Source organism: Pelodiscus sinensis, chromosome 14 (assembly GCF_052426305.1).
Source record: "Pelodiscus sinensis isolate ZL-2025 chromosome 14, ASM5242630v1, whole genome shotgun sequence".
In the NCBI taxonomy this organism is placed as follows: domain Eukaryota; kingdom Metazoa; phylum Chordata; order Testudines; family Trionychidae; genus Pelodiscus; species Pelodiscus sinensis.
Window position 1 is genome coordinate 3,182,803 of NC_143065.1, and position 6,000 is coordinate 3,188,802.

General features: G+C 49.4%; 1 protein-coding gene across 4 annotated transcripts in view; it reads right to left on the reverse strand.

The window, feature by feature from the left end:
- OTUD7A (OTU deubiquitinase 7A) overlaps window positions 1-5,778 on the reverse strand; it is a 227,748-nt gene extending 221,970 nt beyond the window's left edge. For 3 of the 4 annotated variants that reach the window (XM_075897706.2, XM_075897700.2, XM_075897704.2), the window contains exons 1-2: window positions 5,256-5,777; window positions 4,436-4,584 (exon numbers count right to left, since the gene is read on the reverse strand). The gene's annotated coding sequence lies outside the window, so the exon portion shown is untranslated. Of the gene's footprint in view, window positions 1-4,435; window positions 4,585-5,255 lie in introns of all 4 variants that reach the window. The other variant, XM_089781887.1, reaches the window with a different exon arrangement.
- Between the last annotated feature and the right edge of the window lie 222 nt (window positions 5,779-6,000).

The following is a 6,000-nucleotide window of genomic DNA, read 5'->3' on the forward strand; positions in this document are numbered from 1 at the left end:
AATAACTCTTCCTTCCCCACCCCCATCTATGCAGGCCTCACTTTTCTGACAGCAGGATTTGATATTTTAATAGCTTGTTATTTCCTTAACTAAAAGCATAAAATGTAATTTCCATTTAATATATATTTATGCATCTGTGACAGGGCACTTGTCTTGCACTGGCCTTTAAGGACAAAAACCCAGCCCTGAGTGAGGGCTGAGAGTGAAGCCCCAGCCGAGGCAGTTGTGGCTAATGAGGGCCTAGCTAGGGGTTATATAAAGAAGGGCTCCTGGAAAGAGAGGAGAACTTACTGCTGCTCTGGATAGAGAGCAGAAGGGACCTGGCTGCCAGGCGAGCAGAGCAGGGGAAGCTCTGGCCAAGCAAGCTCCCAGTCTGCAGGGTCTTAAGCAAGACCTGAGGCTACTAGGGCTGCAGAGAGACAACCATGGTAGGCAAGGGCAGCAGGTCAACACCCCTTTTCCCATGATGAGTGGCCATTACAAGACTGCAGTTTGTCCCTGAGGCAGGGGCTAGATGAAGACTGGCAGTGGATCACTGAGGCAAGGTGGATACAGGGGAATTGGGTGCCCCTGGGGAGGGGAGGACCATGGTGTGCAAAGCTCAATAAACACTTACCCCTGGAAGGGGGCTCAGATACTGGAGTGGGCACTGCTGGAGGGCAGTGTCCTGAAGAGGATGGCGTGGTCCAAGAACGACACAGGTCTGGACTAGAGAGGGAAGTGAGAACACGGGGAGACACCAGCTAGAGGAAGGCATCCAGTGAGTCGGTGAGCTAATTCCCAGGGCTACCAGCTGGAGATGCCATGGTGGTGAATTGGCCCCATGATAGCACTCAAGAACACTTCCTAAAATTCACATTTAAAAAAAAAGGGGGGGGAGGGGAGACTGTCTATCACAGTAAAATCTGAAGTCTAGGGCTATGTCTACACTGGCATGATCTTGCGCAAGAACTCTTTTGCAAAAGAGTGCTTGTGCAAAAGCTCTTCCCGAAGAGAGCATCTATACTGGCATGTGCATTTGCACAAGAGATGTGCTTTTGCGCAAGAGCATCCATGCCATTGTAGATGCTCTCTTACACAAGAAAGCTCTGATGGCCATTTTAACCATAGGGCTTTCTTGCACAAGAAATCACGTTGCCTGTCTACACTGGCCTCTGGCACAAGAGCAGTTGCGCAAGAGGGCTTATTCCTGAGCGGGAGCATCAGAGTTCTTGCGCAAGAAGCACTGATTTCATACATTAGAATGGCAGTGTACGTGCGCAAGAATTCGCAGCCAGTGTAGACAGGCAGCAAGTTTTTGTGCAAAAGCGATTGCTTTTGCACAAGATCACGCCAATGTAGACACAGCCTAGGTGACCTGATAGTAAGTGTTCCACAAGTTTTCCTTTTAATCTTCCTTTCCCACCCTCAACTCCATCTTTGTCTCCATGAATACATAAACTACAGGCTCACCATAAATAAAAGTTTTGTTGTCTCCTGCTGGCATTACAGAAGTAATTATTTCTAAGTGCACCAGAAGATCATTTAAGACATAGGACTACAACATCACCATCACAATGTTATTTCTAGCTGATGAAATTAAGAGAGAAAACATATTTTTACCAAAATAGAAAGAAGCAATAGACATAAGTAGCCAAGCTCCTAAGAGGGCAATACAATCAAGACAAACAAAAATAGAGTGACAAACATTTGTCTACATTCAAAAAAAAAAACCACACACACACCTTTTCATCTACATGGGTATTACACCAAAGATCTCTATCCCGATAGCAAATGATGTAATGATACACTGCACACTAGCAAGGATCGAGACAAGCGGTTTAGCAAGGAACATATTAAATTATATCAAATCCATGACAGTCTTAATAACAAAATTGACAAAAATGTTAACTATGATTTTAAAAATACCACTTACACTTTAAATCTTGCCTTATGTACAGACAACATTGGGTTCTCTAAAATTGTGTGTTGTGGAGCAGTGCTTGATGATGTCTCCTATTTTAAGGGTTCTGATTTATAGTAATACTGAGGACTAGCATGGCAACTTAGCACAGCAGATGCATCTGTAAAGCTTGCTTCCTTCCTACCAGCAGGTATTAAGTTTATTGATTAAGTGGGCACATAGTATCATTCACACAGCTCTCCACACAGAAATCTGAAGCCACTGAACAAGCATAGCATGGCCATTAGCTGTACCAGCTTTCCTCAAACTGACCTGTAGGTCCATTGAGTCAAAGCTCATTCAATCCTTAGCCTCTCCACTAAGATTGCCAACATTGCCTGTAAGGAGGGTGTTTTTGGTGTCAGGGACGTGGATCTAGTTGGAATGAAAGTGTGACACCTCCCCCCAACTCATTTCACACATACAACCAAATGGAAGTGGCTAAAAGCTATCTACCAATCATTGCAGATGTGAACTGCTGGAATAAAGATATGCATCTTGATCTCAGCTCTCTCAAACTATCTTTTCCAAATATAGAAACTTACTATGACTAAGTGAAGAACAAGTTGATTTTGCTATTTAGGTCATGGTTTGTTAACCTATTAGAGCAGATCATTTAACATTTATGCTCATATGGTATTTTCAAGTGTCAAATTTGTTTACAAAATGATAACTGCTGCACAGATTATCTGGATTCTTGTAAACTATTTACATCAAAATGCAGAACCATGAAAAAGTAAAGCTCAGGAAAATATTATTTCAATATATCTCGTTAAATTCTCTGCACTACCACTTTTATTGTATCCATTTTGGGTTCTGTCTTTTGCCCCACATTAGGGACTTAAACTGAGATGTGTCTATTATAAAATATGTCTCACAAGGAGACCTGTAATGCTGGACCATGGAATAATTTCTGTGAGCCATATTTTGCACTCAAATATGTAAGCGCTACTGTGTTTTATTGCCAGTGTGCTATTCTGAGCACCTAATGGAGCCCTTATTTAAAAAAATCTAATCTGCTCATACCAAGAGTAGAAAATGGGGCCCCGAACATTTAGGTTCATGAAATAAACCTCAGGAATGAAAACAGAACAGTTTTCCCACTATGATCTATTTTAATAGCTGATCAGAAATAATAAAACAATAGTTTGCACTTCTAGAGCCCATCTCAAAGCAATTCACTAATGTTAGATTTATACCACACCAGTCTTTTCCAGATTCAGTGTCAACTACTTGAGCTGGTTTTGTGTTAGGTTGATTTTAAAAAAAAAAAAACTGCCCACATGATGCATTTTAGTTTCTTTTGGGCCAGGGTGTGTTCACTGTGGATTGAGTTTAGTGTTAGAGTCAAGCCCATTACATCCAAAGTATTTCCAATCAATTTATGCAAAATATGTGCCCTGATCATCAGTTTCAAATATGTGCCTCAGCTGCTAAAGGTCAAAGTAAAAGTTAGAAAGGTTTGATTTTGTTCCTCTTTCCATAGTTTGTGTCTGGAAATTGCTGCACTGTTAGGGTGTGGGGGACACAGGAGTTTGTTAAATTATGACATCACTGACGTTGCTACATTTAAAGGGGTATCCAAAGGATAACATTTCCCTACACCCCCCCCCCCATTTACAGGGACGATGGAGAAGAGTAGGGGGTGCACAACATTGACAGTGCTGGGGATAATGTTTTGATAAAACCACAGAAACACAGTCAACATTTTGCTTTTATTTCCATTACCATGCTATGTTATGCTGTGTGGCACAGGAAAGATGATGGGTCTCCCCAAGGCTTACAGCTGAGATATGCCTGAAGCATTAAGGGACGGATAGGGGAGATGTTGAAATGTAAATGATGTAAGGTAGTTTGTATCTTACTGCATTATGTTTTATAGGCACATGATATCTCACTGCATTGCAAGGCACCCTGTGAACTCTGGTGGATGTTTATGCACATGGATCTTGACCATTTCCCTTGTCAGTCTTTTTTTGGGGGGGAGGGGGGAACCCACCCCCCACCCCCATTTATCCCCTCATTTCTCTCTCACAAATGGCCTGTGAAGGTCCAGCAGCAGCAGGGGTCATCACCTGCCCCAGCCGGCTTCCTGCCCACAAAGGGACCACACGGCCAAGAACCAGGCTCCCATCAAATAAAGCAGCGAGGACAGCAATGAATTCGGTGGGAGCTTCTGCAATGCAGAATCCCTTCCAGGAGCTCACTGTTGAACGGGGGGGAGGGGGGGGGTACTGCCTGCGTTTCCACGGGCAAGGATTTACACAAGGTTAGGAGGGAGGCGGCTTGGCCCGATGGCTGCTTCCAACTGGAACTTCCCTGGCGTGGCCGGCTCTGACAGCTCCGGGCCGGGCTGCTGCACGCCGGGGATGATTTCGGAGCAAGCACCTGTCCCATCCCCGCTGCTGCAGTGACACTCGCCCGCACTCCCCGCCCCGCCCCTGCCATGCTCAGCACCCGCCGGGCGGGGGGAGGGGGGAAGCCGCCTCTTACCTGCTCTGGCTGCGCCTCCTGCCCGCCGATCACCCGAGCTCCATTCTCCTCCACCGGCGGCGGGGCTGGGGAGGAACCGGATCCCTGGAGCCCGCTCCCCCAGCTGCCGCCTTCAGTCACCGGGGAGCAGCTGCGCCTCCCTGCTCGCCCTGCAAAAGGAGAAAGGCAGAAACCCGCCGCCTGCCGCGGCCGCCTCCTCCCCGTGAAGTCACCGGCTGCACCGCCCGCCCCTCCGCGCCCTGCAGAAGCCGGAGCCGCGAGGGGGCGGAGCGCGCCGCCCCGGCCAGGGGGACGTGCCGGGCTGCTTGAGTGGCACACGCGGGGCCGGCCGGCCGCGGACTCCGAGCCCGGCTGGGGGCGGCAGCGGCTGCTGCTCCGGGCGCTTGGAGAGCGGAGCCGAGCTAGCGGGTGCCCCGGAGAGGAGCCCTGCGCCCGCCCTCGGGGCCCGGCCCTGCCCTTGGAAAGTCCCGGGCCCCATGCACCCGCCGCCAGCAGCGGGATCCCAGCCGGGGCTGGAGCTGGGCGGTCACCGCCTGGCTCTCATGCACTGGGCCGGGCGCAGCCTCGCTTCTCCCCTGCCCCTGGCTCGGGCGGGACACGCTCTGGGCCGTGTGAGCAGCTCCCCGCCTCCTGGGGCGCTTTGGGGATCCCCCCGCATTCGCTTTGGGCTGCGGGGTTCACAGCGCCCGGGTAATGGCTCGGAGACGCCGCTGCCCGCGGAGGGAACCCCTCCAAGCCGGTGCTCTAGTGGCCGGGGGGAGCTCGCTTTGCTCCGCCTTTGGCCCTGCGGTGAAGAACAGAGCCGAGTCCCGCTGCTCACCTTGGGCACGCACCTTCCTACTCAGCCCGCCAAGGGGAGCGAGGCAGGAGCAACCCCGCAGGACTTGTTCCGCGTGGAGGTTAAAGACTCATTGTGGAGGGAAAGGGCGGTCTGGTGATCCTTAACAAGACTGGTCAGCAGCACTCGTTCCTCAGCTGAAATAGCAACTCCCCTGCCGCTGATGTGCAATCAATAGCAAAAGCAGAGGTTCTGTAGAAGGGATTCAGGCGATCCAAAGGGCCCTGCGATATTTCACCTCATTAGTGCACAGCTAGGAAACACACACACCTGGATTCCGCGGGGGAAAGGTTGGCAGGACCTCCCTGTTTGCAGAACACAGCAATGAAGTTTAGAGGAGGGTTGAAAGTAGCACGTGGAAGAACCAGAATTGTGTGTCCACTTTATCCCCACTTATGTTTTCTTAATACGTTAAAACTCCCTGCTGGAACCTTAGCAACACTCGCTTTTTTCTAAAGCGCATGCTGCAAGCAGTTGGCATGAACACAAGAGTCTCCCTTTTCTCCAAACCCCTCATTCAATTCCCTCCCCCCCCTGCAAACACAAGAACTGCTAGTAGGGCTCCCAAATGATGGTTCCGAAAACTGACCGAAGGGATCTTGATCTAATATTCTTGGGGATGCGGGGGAGTGAGAGGTGCTGTCCAGAAGCACTGCCCAATTACCCATCTTCCAAGGGTGTAAAAGGGAGGAGCAGAACTCATGAGCTCTCTTCTTTTGACAGTACA